The sequence below is a fragment of the Pan paniscus genome, chromosome 18 (assembly GCF_029289425.2).
Source record: "Pan paniscus chromosome 18, NHGRI_mPanPan1-v2.0_pri, whole genome shotgun sequence".
In the NCBI taxonomy this organism is placed as follows: Eukaryota; Metazoa; Chordata; class Mammalia; order Primates; family Hominidae; genus Pan; species Pan paniscus.
This window is the reverse complement of record NC_073267.2, coordinates 3454635-3470298: the sequence shown is the minus strand read 5'-3', so window position 1 is coordinate 3470298 and position 15664 is coordinate 3454635. Positions and strand designations below refer to the sequence as shown.

Below are 15664 nucleotides of genomic sequence, written 5' to 3'. Positions count from 1 at the left end.
TCGAACTCGTGACCTCAAGTGATCCACCCGCCTCAGTCTTCCAAAGTGCGGGGATTATAGGTGTGAGCCACTACGCCGGGCCGATTCTGGCTTTTTAATAGATGGAATAATGCAAACGGTTATGAAATATCTGACATAAAACTATGTGTGAGCTCCAGAGTGCCATATGCTGCGCTACACAAACACCACATCCCCCAGATGGGTGCATACAAACGGCTTGTAACGAGGGAAACAAAAATATGAAGTAGAAGGGACAGCAAAGGAGAATTACGCATTTTAAAACATCTGCACTGCCCGGGCGCTGTGGCTCACGCCTGTCATCCCAGCACTTTGGGAGGCCGAGGCGGGCGGATCACCTGAGGTCAGGAGTTCGAGACCAGCCTGGCCAACATAGGTAAGCCCGTCTCTACTAAAAATACAAAAATTAGCCGGGCGTGGTGGCGGACGCCTCTAATCCCAACTACTCGAGAGGCTGAGGCAGGAGAATCGCTTGAACCAGAAGGCGGAGGTTGCAGTGAGCAGAGATCGCACCACTGCACTCCAGCCTGGGCGACAGAGCGAGACTCCATCTCAAAAATAAAAATAAACATAAACAGCCTCTTCACAAGATGGCGCCGAAAGCGAAGAAGGGAGCTCCTGCTCCTTGTAAAGCTGAAGCCAAAGCAAAGGCTTTAAAGGCCACGAAGGCAGTGTTGAAAGGCGTCCACAGCCACACAAAAAAAGAACCTCACAACAGCCACACACACACAAAAAACTATAAAAAAAATAGATCCGCACAACAGCCACAAAAAAAAAAAAAAAAAGATCCGCACAACAGCCCCCCCAGAAAAAGATCCGCGCGTCACCGGCCTTCTGGCAGCCCAAGACACTGCGACTCCGGAGGCAGCTCAAATATCCTCGGAAGAGCGCCCCCAGGAGAAACAAGCTTGACCACTATGCGATCATCAATTTTCCACTGACCACTGGAGTCTGCCATGAAGAAGACAGAAGACAACACACTTGTGTTCACTGTGGATGTTAAAGCCAACAAGCACCAGATCAAACAGGCTGTGATGTGGCCCAGGTCAATACCCTGATTGGGCCCGATGGAGAGAAGAAGGCACATGTTCCACCAGCTCCTGATCACGATGCTTTGGGTGTTGCCAACAAAATGGAGATCATGTAAACCGAGTCCGGCTGGCTAATTCTAAATATATGTATATCTTTTCACCATAAAAAAATCTGCAACATACGACATGCCAGGCACAAGGGGACAAACACTATCTGATTCCACTTGTATGAGGTCCCCAGGGCAGTCAAACTTATGGGGACAGAAAGTAGAATGGGGGTGCCAGGGGCTGGAGGATGAGGAGCGAGTGTTTCACGGGCACAGAGCAGCCGTTGGGGAAGATGAAAAGGTTATGGAGATGGACGGTGGTGACGGATGAACAATGAATGTGAACCGCTGACCTGGACACTTCAACATGGAGGCTCAGGGAGAGCAGCTGCTCACAAAGACCAAGGGTTGTAGGATGCAATTTACATGAATGACCAATATTTACATGACAATTTTACGTCATGTGTATTTAACCACACGCACACACACACACACGAGCCATCTGTAACAAACTATACACAAAACGCCCCATTTCCCTAACATTATCAGCGAATAAGCTTCTCCCTACAAGGTAGATTTTCTAGTAACTAAAGTTATCCCGCCACGATTCAGAATATGATTTTTATCTGATTCAAAATGTACCCATTTAAGATGGATTTTTTTTTTTTAACTCTGTCACCCAGTTGCCCAGGCAGGAGTGCAGTGGCACGACCTCAGTTCATTGCAACCTCTGCCTCCCGGGTTCAAGTGATTCTCCCGCCTCAGCCTCCTGAGTATCTGGGACTACAGGCGCGCGCCACCACACCCAGCAAATATTTGTATTTTTTAGTAGAGATGGGGTTTCACCATATTGGCCAGGATGGTCTCGAACTTCTGACCTCATGATCTGCCTGTCTTGGCCTCCCAAAGTGCTGGGATTACAGGTGTGAGCCACCACGCCCAGCCAGAATGAATAGCTTTTATTTTTTATTTTAGTGGCAGGATTTCACTACAGCCTAAACCGGAGTGTGGTGGCGTGATCGCTACAGCCTCTGCCTCCCAGGCTCAAGCCATCTTCCCGCCTCAGCCTCCAGAGTAGCTGGGACCACAGGCGCACACTACCATGCCCGGCTAATTTCTGTATTCTTTGTAGAGACGGGGTTTTGCCAGGTTGCCCAGCCTGGTTTTTTAATTAAATTTTAAAAAAATTTTGGTAATGACAGGGTCTTGCTATATTTCCAGGTTGGTTTTGAACTCCTGGGATCAAGTGATCCTCCCATCTCAGCCTCCCAAGCACCGGATGGATGCCTCTATAAGCTCTTCTCACCCGCTTCCCTGTCCAGAGAAAGGGAGCAACCATCCTCCCTCTGGCTTTAGAAGCAAAAAAAAAAAAAAAAAAAAAAGTCCTAAAATTGATGGTGGTGATACTTGGACAGCTTTCTGAATAGATTAAAAGCAATGAATTGTAGACTTTAGATGGAGAAATCATATGGTATTATGTAAACTATATCTCAGGAAAGTTATTGAGAAACAATCCCTGTCTGGGCACGGTGGCTCACGCCTATAATCCCAGCACTTTGGGAGGCCGAGGCAGGCGGATCACGGGGTCAGCAGATCGAGACCATCCGGGCTAACACAGTGAAACCCCGTCTCTACTAAAAACACAAAAAATTAGCTGGGCGTGGTGGCAGGAGCCTGTAGTCCCAGCTACTCGGAAGGCTGAGGCAGAAGAATCGCTTGAACCCGGGAGGCAGAGGTTGCAGTGAGCTGAGATCGCGCCACTGCACTCCAGCCTGGGCGACAGAGTGAGACTGTCTCAAAAAAAAAAAAAAAAAAAAAAAGGCCAGGCGTTGTGGCTTACGCCTGTAATCCTAGCACTTCGGGAGGCCAAGGCAGGCAGATCACCTGAGGTGAGGAGTTTGAGACCAGCCCGACCAACATGGAGAAACCCCGTCTCCACTAAAAATACAAAAATAGCTGGGCATGGTGGCATATGCCTGCAATCCCAGCTACTCAGGAGGCTGAGGCAGGAGCTCATGCTATTGCACTCCAGCCTGGGCAACAAGAGCAAAACTCCATCTCAAAAAAACAAAAATAAACAAACAAACAATGGTCAGAATGACTCAGATTCCAAGGGTCTCTTGGTGAAAAAGTGTTTTTTTGTTTTGTTTTGTTTTGTTTTTTGTTTTTTTTTTTAAGACAGAGTCTCACTGCCACCCAGGCTGGAGTGCAATGGCGTGATCTTAGCTCACTGCAACCTCCGCCTCCTGGGTCAAGCGATTCTCAGGCCTCAGCCTCCTGAGTAGCTGCGATTATAGGCACCTGAAACCACACATGGCTAAATTTTGTTTTGTATTTTTAGTAGAGATGGAGTTTCACCATTTTGGCCAGGCTGGTCTCGAACTCCTGGCCTCTAGTTACCTACCTGCCTCCTGAAGTGCTGTGATTACAGGTGCTCTACTAAACATCAGAAGCTTCTTGTTCTTGGGTTTGGTTTACTCATCAGAGAAGGGGTGGCATGCATTATATGTTGTGAAATTTTCTAAGTTCTAATATCATATTCTAAAAATATATAGAAACGATTTCAGAATGTTAAGACTATAATACTAAAATGACCCCTAATCCTGCCACTCAAATGCACAACTACTTCCATTGTTGAACTAATGCCTTTAAGGCGCTTGCTTTTCTGTAGCACACACTGCGTTCAATCATGTCTGCTACTGTATCCCTCTCGAGAGCAGGAAGCCCCCACCAGAGGCCACCTGGAGTCTTTCCAAAGGACCATTACATAAGGCAGGACCACCCGTGACGGGGGAAGCGCAAATTTAAATCCTCAGCAGCAATACTCCATATGGCCACAAGATGGTGGTGTTGCTCCTGAAATGTTCCTATTGCCTTGGTAAAATTACACGGGTGGCAATGTTTTCAAACAAGAATTTGGAAATTTTTCCAAGTTGGAAAAAAAATTCAAGAGGATTTCCAAAATGTTATATTTACAAAAAGTAGTACTTAGAGCTGGGCATGGTGGTGCGTATGTGTAGTCCCAGCCACTTGGGAGGTTGTGGCAGGAAAATGGCTTGAGCCCAGGAGTTTGAAGCCAATCTGGGCAACATCACAAGACCCCATCTCAAGAAACAAAAAATAGGCCGGGCACGGTGGCTCACGCCTGTAATCCCAGCACTTCGGCAGGCCAAGGCAGGCGGATCACGAGGTCAAGAGATCGAAACCATCCTGGCAAACATGGTGAAACCCCGTCTCTACTAAAAATACAAAAATTAGCTGGGTGTGGTGGCACATGCCTGTAATCCCAGCTACTCGGGAGGCTGAGGCAGGAGAATCGCTTGAACCCAGGGGGCAGAGGTTGCAGTGAGCCGAGACCATACCACTGTACTCCAGCCTGGGAGACAGAGCAAGACTCCGTCTCAAAAAAAAAAAAGAAACAAAAAATTAAAACAAATGAATAAATATACACGCATATATCAGAGAGCGGCTGGGTGTGGTGGCTCACGCCTGTAATCCCAGCACTTTGGGAGGCTGAGGTGGGTGGATCACAACGTCAGGAGATCGAGACCACCCTGGATAACATCTACTAAAACACAAAAGATTAATCAGGAGTGGTGGTGAGCACCTGTAATCCCAGCTACTTGGGAGGTGGAGGCAGAATTGCTTTGGAGGTTGCAGTGAGCCGAGATCATGCCACTGCACTCCAGCCTGGGCAAAAGAGGGAGACTCTGCCTCAAAAAAGAAAAAAAAAGAAAGCAAAATCCAATTAACAAATTCAGTAAAGACTATCTCTCTAAACAAGTTTTTGTTTCCAAAAAAGACCAAAATATTACTTGGACAAGACACTACGTTCTAGCCTTCAATCCACTGGTCTTTCCTACTATTTCCTTTCTATTCTGGTCATATTTGTTATTCATTGGCGAATTTTATTTTACATGTTTATAACTTAAAAACATTTAAGGCCAGGCACGGTGGCTCACGCCTCTAATCCCAGCACTTTGGGAGGCCGAGGCAGGCGGATCACCTGAGGTCGGGAGTTTGAGACCAGCCTGACTAAAATGGAGAAACCCCGTCTCTACTGAAAATACAAAAATTAGATGGTCATGGTGGTGCATGCCTGTAATCCCAGCTATTCAGGAGGCTGAGGCAGAAGAATCACTCGAAACCGGGAGGTGGAGGTTGCAGTGAGCCAAGATCCTGCCATTGCACTCCAGCCTGGGCAACAAGAGCAAAACTCCCTCTCAAAAAAAAAAGCCTGGCGCGGTGGCGGCCGCCTGTAGTCCCAGCTACTCGGGAGGCTGAGGCAGGAGAATGGTGTGAGCCTGGGAGGTGGAGCTTGCAGTGAGCCGAGATTGCCCCACCGCACTCCAGCCTGGGCGACAGAGCGAGACTCTGTCTCAAAAAAAAAAAAAAAAAAGGAATCCAAGGCCAGGCACGGTGGCACACACCTCTAATTCCAGCACTTTGGGAGGCCGAGGTGGGTGGATCACTTGAGGTCAGGAGTTCAAGACAAGCCCGGCCAACATGGCAAAACCCCATCTCTTCTAAAAAATACAAAAATTACCTGGGCATGGTGGCGGGCGCCTGTAATCCCAGCTACTCAGGAGGCTGAGGCAGGGAGAATTGCTTGAACCCAGGAAGTGGAGGTTGCACAGTGAGCCAAGATCGTGCCACTGTACTCCAGCCTGGGCAACAGTGAGACTCCATCTCGGGGGGGAAGAAAAGACTCCAGATTTTGGGGGGTGGAGAGAGGATCGGGGGAGGGGAAGAGGGAGGCCAAAGGAAGAGGGAGGAACAAGAATCTAGATTTTTCACAAATCCTCCTGATACTGATAGACTGTGAACTAGACTTTGACAAACACTAGAATAGATGCCCTTGGGAAACAGAAGACTGCAGCTAAGCGACGAACCTAAGCAACACCTGAGGTTTGCTTTGTGCTGGGCACTAAAATACCTCAAGTATTTTATCTACATCATCTCAGTTACTCTTTAATATCATACAGGTTTCCTCATTAATGTCACATAAAATCATTAACGGCCGGGCGTGGTGGCTCACACCTGTAATCCCAGCACTTTGGGAGGCTGAGATGGGCGGATCACCTGAGGTCAGGAGTTCGAAACCAGCCTGACCAACATGGCAAAACCCCGTCTCTACTAAAAATACAAAATTAGCCGGGCGTCGTGGTGGGCGCCTGTAATCCCAGCTACTCGGGAGGCTGAGGCAGGAGAATCGCTTGTACCCGGGAGGTGGAAGTTGCAGTGAGCAGAGATCCCACCATTGCACTCCAGCCTGGGTGACAAGAGCAAAACTCCATCTCAAAAAAAAAAAAAAAATTATTAACAAGCTTACTTTGTATGATTGGGAAAGTCATGGCTTTTTAAAAATTTTTTTTACTTTTTTTTATTTTTGAGACAGAGTTTCGCTCTTTCACCTAGGCTGGAGTGCAGTGGCATGATCTCGGCTCACTGCAACTTCTGCCTTCTGGTTTCAAGCGATTCTCCTGCCTCAGCCTCCCAAGTAGCTGGGATTACAGGTGTGCGCTACCACGCCTGGCTAATTTTTGTTATTATTATTATTTTTTTTACTAGAGATGGGGTTTCACCATGTTGTCCAGGCTGATCTCGAACTCCTGACCTCATGATCCACCCCCCTCGGCCTCCCAAAGAGCTGGGATTACAGGAGTGAGCCACCATGCCCGGCCGATTTCCTCGTTTTTGAAAGTATTAGCAATTTAACAAGTTTCAGGAACCTTAGGGGTATTTTGGGGAACCTCAAGAGGAGAGGAATTTGCCCAAATTTTAAGTACTACAGGTAAAATCTGATGGAGAAGGCATCCTGGACTTGCCTTCTGTGTCTCAGGATATCAAACAACGCATTTTTTAATTTCTTTTTTCTTTTTTTTGTTTTTTGTTTTGTTTTTTTGAGATGGAGTCTCTCTCTGTTACCCAGGCTGGAGTGCAGTGGTGCGATCTCGGCTCTCTGCAAGCTCTGTCTCCTGGGTTCACGCCATTCTCCGGCCTCAGCCTCCCGAGTAGCTGAGACTACAGGCACCTGCCACCAGGCCTGGATAATTTTTTGTATTTTGTTAGTAGAGACGGGGTTTCACCATGTTAGCCAGGATGGTCTCTATCTCCTGACTTTGTGATCCGCCTGCCTCAGCCTCCCAAAGTGCTGGGATTACAGGCGTGAGCCACCACACCTGGCCTGTATTTTTGTTTTGAGATGGAGTCCCACTCTGTTGCCCAGGCTGGAGTACAGTGGCATGATCTCAGCTCACTGCAACTTCTGCCTCCTAGGTTAATTATCCTGACTCAGCTTCCTGAGTAGCTAGGATTACAGGCGCGCACCAACACGCCCAGCTAACTTTTGTTTTTAGTAGAGATGAGGTTTCATCATGTTGGCCAGGCTGGTCTCGAACTTCTGACCTCAAGTGATCAGCCCGTCTTTGTCTCCCAAAATGCTGGGATTACAGGTGTGAGCCACGGCACCTGGCCGAAACAACAGACTTTAAAAAGTCTAAGTTTCCTTATGGAGACTTCCAGGCAGACAAACTCAGGTAGGCTTATCTGGTGAATCAGTACTATTGCTGCACTACATAATCAGGCCAAATATGATGAAATCAGCCTTATAATCAAAAATATGTTTCCTTGGCCACTGTAGAAGAGGCCAGTTTTGCCTCCATTTGCACATTCATTTCAATATTCCTGATCTAGAATCTTCTAGATTCTTCTTTGGATTCTCTCTCTCTTTTTTTTTTCTCTCGACACAGAGTCTTGCTCTGTCTCCCAGGCTGGGGAGCAGTGGCTAGATCTCAGCTCACTGCAACCTCCGATTCCCAGGCTCAAGCCATTCTGGTGCCTCTGCCTCCCGTGATCCGCCCACCTTGGCCTCTCAAAGTGCTGGGATTACAGGCGTGAACCACTGCGACCAGCCCATGTAATTTTAAAAATTGCTGACTGGAACCTAATGATTTTAGGACCAATGACTAAGCAGTTTCAAAAACAGTGCCCTAGACCAAAACAAACGAAATACAATTATTTTATACTCATATAAAGCAAACACATGTTAAAGATTTTACTTACCGTTAGCCAGTAAGGTGGAGCTCAGGAGTTTGAGACCGGCCTGGCCAACATGGTGAAACCCTGTCTCTACTAAAAATACAACAATTAGCTGGGCTTGGTAGCACAGGCCTGTAATCCCAGTTTGCCGCCTGGCCAACACGGTAAAACCCTGTCTCTACTAAAAATACAAAAAAATTAGTCGGGCGTGGTGCATGCTTGTAATCCCAGCTGCTCAGGAGGCTGAGGCAGAACTGACTGAACCTACCGGGGAGATGGAAGTTGCAGTGAGCCAAGATCACACCAATGCACTCCAGCCTAGGCAACAAAATGAGACTGTCTCAGGGAAAAAAAAAAAAAAATTTCAGTGCATGTAATAAAAATGAGTATATTTTAATACATTTATATTATTTAATAAATTTAATAAATATCTAATTTAATAAAAATGAGAAACTTCTGTTACTCTAGTTTAAGTGCATTTTTTTTTTAACAGTAGATACCCATTGTTTTACAGTAGATACAGGGGCCCTAATGTGTTTCTTTTGTAATGTTCAATCTTCATTCAGTACAAATTTCTTTTTTTTTTTTTTTTTTTTGAGACAGAGTCTCTGTCGCCCGGGCTGGAGTGCAGTGGCTCGATCCTGGCTCACTGCAACCTCTGCTGAATCCTTGAACCAGGTTCAAGGATTCTGCTCCTCAGGCTCCTGAGTAGCTGGGATTACAGGTGTGCGCCACCACGCCCAGCTAAATTTTTTGTATTTTTAGTAGAGACAGGGTTTCACCATGTTAGCCAGGCTGGTCTCAAACTCCTGACCTCTGGTGATCTGCCCACCTCAGCCTCCCAAAGTGCTGGGATTACGGACGTGAACCACCATGCCTGGCTGCACTCAGTACAGATTTCTTAAGTGAATGGAGCACAGGCCGGCAGATTTGCATGGAAAGCTCCAAAGTCTCAGTTCATGGTGCATCACTCTCCTGTCCTCTCTCCCCTTCTCCCAGAATTGAGGGTGCGGAGCAATTTGAGTGCAATGCCAGATGGCCTGCTGGGACACTGCGGTCCTGCTGGTGACCACAAGGGCTCAGCGTAGACCTAAGGGTCACATGTTAGCAACTGTCAGGTGTCTCTCAGACACCAAGGGGTCCAAACTCTAATCAGTAAGGCTCGAAAACCAGGCGGCTCTGTCGGCAGCTGATGGAGCCACAGAATTACCTTCACACGTGAGTGAGAAGCGTCACCATCATCCCCCACACCTGGGTCACGGCGCTGGCTTGCTGGGCAGGAGACCCGGGGGCAAATCCCGTAACTTCTCTGGGCTGGTTTCACCTGTCAAGAAAGTAAAGTGGCAAATGAAATACTGCAAGTGAAATTATTCCATGAACTGTCGACCATTAGACAAGAACAAGGTGTTCGGCATCCAGGTGCAGTAGGGGTCCTGAGTGATAGGAGCGAGAGGAGGGAAGGCCCTCTGTTTAAAAAGCTTCTGAATGGGCCGGTGGCACGGTGGTTCACACCTGTCATCTCAGCAGTTTGGGAGGCTCAGGTGAGAGAATTGAGCCCAGGAGTTCGAGACCAGCCTGGGCAACATAGTGAGACCTGCCCCCCGCCCCCACCATTTCTACTAAAAAAAAATTTTTTTTAAAGCTCCTGGATGACTCCAGTGTCTACCCACCTCCCACCTACCCGCAACTGAACCATGAGCGTTGGAGGTGCACTTGCCTCAGACGTGAACCACTATGGTGACATCACAGGCTCAGTGGGTGCACACAGACATTCCTCCTGAAGAGGTTGAAGGTGGCAGAGATGCCCAGATAATTAAAATTTACTCTAAAAATGAACTTCACAATCTCAGCACCGTTGGCATTTTGGGCCGGATGATTCTGCTGTGGGCGGCTGTCCTGTTCAGCGTGGGGTGTTCAGCAGCAACCCCGGTCTCTACCTGCCAGATCCCACTGTCATGCCCTACCACACGTTGTGACCACCAACACTGCAGAACGTTCCCTGGGGTGCAGAATTGCCCAAGAGCCACAGCTCCAAAGCAACTTAGAAATTAGAGCGCACAGAAAGGGAGAGCTTGGCCAATGAGACCCCCCCTCCCAGCCCGGTATTCCCCAGTCACCCTCCATCATAATATAAGTTTATTTACTCCTTCCCACAGCCTAATGCATCCTCAAATCTCTCTCCCTTTATGCCTGATATACCCATCTTCCCTCTCCTTCCCACTCCCACCAACTCAGGACATCATCCCTTACCACGACCTCTTTAGCCCAAGCCAAAGCCTCGGAACGATCTTGCCAGCTTTGGCAAGCAGCCACTCCAATTCTCCACATAGGGTGCTGACAGGTCACTCTTCCTAAGGCTTAACTTTCAGCATGTCTCTCCCCAATTAAATCATCTCCATCTCCAGCCTTAGTGCATCATCAGCTGGGCGTCATAAACACTCCGCAATCTAGCCCCAACCTCAGCCTTGTTCCTTCCACACGTCCCGCCAGTAGCACTTGGGAAAGGAACAAGAGAAACATGATATAATCACACGAGAAAATCTAGATCAAGCCCTGGAAATCATATTGGCCCTGGAAAGCAGAAATATGAAAATAAAAATAAGCCATTTCGTTGGAATTGGAGTTTGCACATGATTATCTGACTATGGGAGTTCAGCTTCCAGTACAAGGAATAAAGGAACAACAGGCAGGGTTTAGAGCGAGGGTTTCAACTACGTCAGACCCGTTATGTGCAGGCTCCATGGGTTAGCAGCAGCCTTTTGGAACGGGGTGGAAGAGAATGGAACGGAATTTAATCCGAACAGATCCAGCTGCGTCATGTGAGCTTAAACAAGCGTCTCCCTTTAAACTGGTGCTTCAGTCATCCAGACCCACAGGCACAGAGTACACGCGTAAAAGGCATTTCTCAGTGTCGGCTGTGGGTCAACAAAGTTCGAAAGCCGTCACCGGAGATCTATAGGGTCAGAAGCGGGAGCGGGGTGCGTCCCGACCCGCAAAAGTGCAAGGTCACTGGGACCGCCCGAGCTGCAACCGTGGGACGGGGCTGATGCTGCGGGTCCAGGAAGGCAGCGCTGGGCGGGGCAGACACCGCCAGGAAACGGCGGACGAGTGCGGGGATCCTTGATGTGGGGGTGTCGGGCTTAGGCCAGGGGACGGGGGGGTGGGGATAGAGGGGCGAAGAGCAAGGAGGGAATCGCGGGAGACCCCACAGGAGGCGGCCTGAGCGCCGGGACGCAGACCCCTCCCCAGCACCCGCAACCCTCGGGACCCCCGGGAGAGCCGGGCTGGGGGCGCGTCCACGCCGGGGACGCGGGACTTTCCCCGCCCGCAGGGGCCTGTCCTCACCGACGGCAGCGGGGCCCTCCCTCTCCGGCGACAGCGCCGCGGCGGATCCTTCAGCCTCTGCCGCTGCAGCAGCGGGCGTCGACCTCGCGGCCCAGGCCGCCGCCGCCACCCGGACCCCGGCGCCAGCTCCCAGCCCCGACCTGCCCCTCGGGAGCGAGCCCCGTGACCGAGCCCCGTGACCACGCGCGCGACCCCGCCGGGGAGCCGGCCTTGCGGAACGCTCAGGGGCGCTACTTCAGAGCATGCGCAGCAAGACCGCGCGGCCCATTCCTTAGGTAAATCCGCTGCTCCCGGTCTTCCCTGCGCGGCGCCCAGCGGCAGACCTGGCCTGTCAGCGCATGGGGGCGGGGACGTAACTCACGGAAAAGGCGGGGCCATCCCGAGATTGGACGGCGGCGTCCAGGGGCGGAGCTAGGATGGGGTTGCTGAACAGGACGCTCTTGGCGTAAAGGGGCTGGAGTAGGGGGCGCTTAATTGAGACCCCAGGACGGTCCCCAGTATCTGAGGCTGCCCGCAGGAAGCGGAGCGTTTGCTGAGATGCACTCTTGGGCCTGTCAGTTTCCTGACCCCGTGGGAAGGCGATTCTCATGCATGTCATTGACGCCCCCAGTGACCCTACCCCAGAGCGGAACCAGTGTGAGATTCAAATAAACAGCGATAGCAACGGATTATAACCTTGACTACGATACGAGTCCAAACTGAAGGAAATAAGTCAACGGGGGAGAAGGGACAGTTCTTTCTCACATCAGAAAGCCAACGACAACAAAAAAATACCTGGGCCGGGCGCGGTGGCTCACGCCTGTAATCCCAGCACTTTGGGAGGCCGAGGCGGGTGGATCACCTGAGGTCAGGAGTTCGAGAACAGCGTGGCCAACATGGTGAAACCCCGTTTCTACTAAAAATACGAACATTAGTCGGGCGTGGTAGTGGGCGCCTGTAATCCCAGCTACTCGGGTGGCTGAGGCAGGAGAATAACTTGAACCCGGGAGGCGGAGGTTGCAGTGAGCTGAGACGGCGCCACTGCACTCCAGCCTGGGCGACAGAGTGAGACTGTGTCTAAAAAAAAAAAAAAAAAGCAGAAATATTACATAGTATTACAAAGTCTGCATGACGTGTGATGTAACACATTGAATGTAGAAGCAGTTATGAGAGCCAGTAGTCTTCTTTTAAGCCAGCAACAAAGATATTTGCAAAAATGTATAACTATGTCACTCTTCTCACTAAATTTCTTTGGGAAAATATTGTACTTTTTCATAAAACTATGTTAACACAATCAGTTTACTATTTTTTGGTAAGATCTTTATTGAAATATAATTCACATACCATGCATGTCTCCCATTTAAAGTGTACAATTAAATGATATGTAGTATAGTCAGAGAGTTGTGCAAACAGCACCATAGTCAGTTTTAAAACCTTTCATCACTCCAAGAAGAAACCTTTAGCCACCACCCTCCAATTTGCTAATCACCCCAGCCCTAAGTAATATCTATTTTCTGTCTTTATAGATTTGCGTATTCTGCATATTTCATATAAATGAAATCATGCAACAAATATGTGGTCTCTTGTGACTGACTTCTTTCGCCTAGCCTTAGCATAGCCCTTTCGAAGTTCATCCATGTTGGCCGGGTACAGTGACTCTTGCTTGTAATCCCAGCACTTTGGGAGGCTGAGACAGGAGCATCGTTTGAGCCCAGGAGTTTGAGATCAGCCTAGGCAACATAGTGAGACTCTTTCTCTACAGAAAAAAAGGAAAGAGGAACAAGAAAAAATTAGTTGGATGTGGTGATGCGCTGTAGTCCTAGCTACTCAGGAGGCTGAGGTGGAAGGATCACTTGAGCTTGGGAGCTGGAGGCTGCAGTGAGCTGCGCTCATGCCACTGCACTCCAGGCTGGGCGACAGAGCAAGACCCTGTTCAAAAAAAAAATAGTAGCAGAACTTAATTACTTTTTTTTTTCTTGAGATGGAGTCTTGCTCTGTCGCCCAGGCTGGAGTGCAGTGGCACGATCTCAGCTCACTGCAACCTCCACCTCCCGGATTCAAGTGATTCTCCTGCCTCAGCCTCCTGAGCAGCTGGGATTACAGACACTTGCCACCACGCCCGGCTTTTTTTTTTTTTTTTTTTTTTTTTTTTTTTTTTTTTGAGACAGAGTCTAGCTCTGTCGCCCAGGCTGGAGTGCAGTGGCGTCATCTCGGCTCACTGCAAGCTCCGCCTTTCGGGTTCACGCCATTCTCCTGCCTCAGCCTCCCGAGTAGCTGGGACTACAGGCGCCCGCCACTGCGCCCAGCTAATTTTTTGTATTTTTAGTAGAGATGGGGTTTCACCGTGGTCTCGATCTCCTGACCTTGTGATCCGCCCGCCTCGGCCTCCCAAAGTGTTGGGATTACGGGCGTGAGCCACCGCGCCCAGCCCCTCCAGCTTTTTTTGAGAGGAGTCTGACTGCGATGCCCAGGCTGGAGTGCAATGGCGCTATCTTGGCTCACTGCAACCTTTGCTTTCCGGTTCAAGAGATTGTCCGCCTCAGCTTCCCCAATAGCTAGGACTACATGCGTGCGCCACCATGCCCGGCTGATTTCTGTATTTTTAGGAGAGACGGGGTTTCACCACGTTGTCCAGGCTGATTTCAAACTCCTGACCTCAGGTGATCTGCCCGACTTGGCCTTCCAAAGTGCTGGGATTACAGGCATGAGCCACCATGCCCGGCCAGGATGCTGTTTTTGTTTCTTCGTTTGTTTTGTTTAGTTTTTGAGACGGAATCTCCCTCAGTCGTCCAGGTTGGAGTGCAGTGGTGAGATCACAGTTCACTGCAACCTCAATCAAACTCTTGGGTTCCATTGATCCTCTTGCCTCAGCCTCCCAAGTAGCTGGCACTACAGGTGCATACCACCGCACCCGGCTAATTTTTGTGTGTGTGTGTGGAAACGGGGTTTCCCTATCCTGCCCAGGCTTGTCTTACATTCCTAGGCTCAAGTTATTCACCCGCCGCAGCCTCCCAAAGTGCTAACAACCACGCCCTACCTTTGGCACCCTTGTTGACAACCAATTGATCATAAATGTGGTTTGTTTCTGGATTCTTGATTCTATTCCATTGATGTATCTATTACTTATTTATTTATTTAGAAACGGAGTCTTGCTCTTCTTGCCCAGGCTAGAGTGCAGTGGTGCGATCTTGGCTCACTGCCATCTCTACCTCCCGGGCTCAAGTGATTCTCCTGCCCCAGGGTCCCAAGTAGCTGGGATTACAGGCACCCACCACCACGTCCGGCTAAATTTTTGTATTTTTAGTAGAGACAGGGTTTCACCATGTTGGCGAGGCTGGTCTCGAACTCCTGACCTCAGGTGATCTGCCCTCTTGGCCTCCCAAAGTGCTAGGATTACAGGCATGAACCACTGCGTCCTGCCTGTTATTCCTTTTCAATATTCTTTTGCCTACTCTGGGTCTTTTGAGTTTCCAGTTGTCATCTTTCTTGTCAATCTTTGTGAAAATGAATCACTACCTTTAGTTTTACATCGTTGAGACCACCGCAATTTTTTTTTTTTTTTTGAGACGGAATCTTGCTCTGTTGCCCAGGCTGGAGTGCAGTGGTGTGATCTCGGCTCACTGCAATCTCCATCTCCCGGGTTCACGCCATTCTCCTGCCTCAGCCTCCCGAGTAGCTGGGACTACAGGCGGCCGCCACCAAGTCCGGCTAATTTTTTGTATTTTTAGTAGAGACAGGGTTTCACCGTGTTAGCCAGGTTGGTCTCAATCTCCTGACCTTGTGATCTGCCTGCCTTGGCCTCCCAAAGTTCTGGGATTACAGTCGTGAGCCACCACGCCCAGCCGCAATTATTATTATTATAATTATTTTGAGGCGGACTCTTGCTCTGTTGCCCAGGCTGGAGTGCAATGGTGCGATCTCGGCTCACTGCAAATCTGCCTCCGGGTTCAAGCGATTCTTCCGCCTTAGGCTCCCGAGTAGCTGGGATTACAGGTGCGCATCACCACCCCGGCTAATTTTTTAATTTTTAAAATTTTTTTTTTTTTTTTTTTTTTTTTTTTGAGACGGAGTTTCGCTCTTCTTGCCTAGGCTGGAGTGCAATGGCGCGATGTCAGCTCACTGCAACTTCTGCTGTGGGCGGCAAGCCACCCCGGCGCCGAGGCAAGAGACTGAGGACACAAGCTATTCCAGTATAATAAAATA

At 49.2% G+C, this 15664-nt stretch overlaps 1 protein-coding gene across 29 annotated transcripts in view; it reads right to left on the bottom strand.

Moving 5' to 3' along the window:
- Positions 1 to 11802, bottom strand: part of FLYWCH1 (FLYWCH-type zinc finger 1) — a 35904-nt gene extending 24102 nt beyond the window's left edge. For 9 of the 29 annotated variants that reach the window (XM_034939628.3, XM_055100719.2, XM_055100721.2 and 6 more), the window contains exons 1-2: positions 11483 to 11799; positions 9348 to 9461 (exon numbers count right to left, since the gene is read on the bottom strand). The gene's annotated coding sequence lies outside the window, so the exon portion shown is untranslated. Of the gene's footprint in view, positions 1 to 8161; positions 8228 to 9347; positions 9462 to 9854; positions 9915 to 10387; positions 10633 to 11482 lie in introns of those variants that run through there. The other 20 variants (XM_063598279.1, XM_055100727.2, XM_055100723.2 and 17 more) reach the window with 10 other exon arrangements.
- Between the last annotated feature and the right edge of the window lie 3862 nt (positions 11803 to 15664).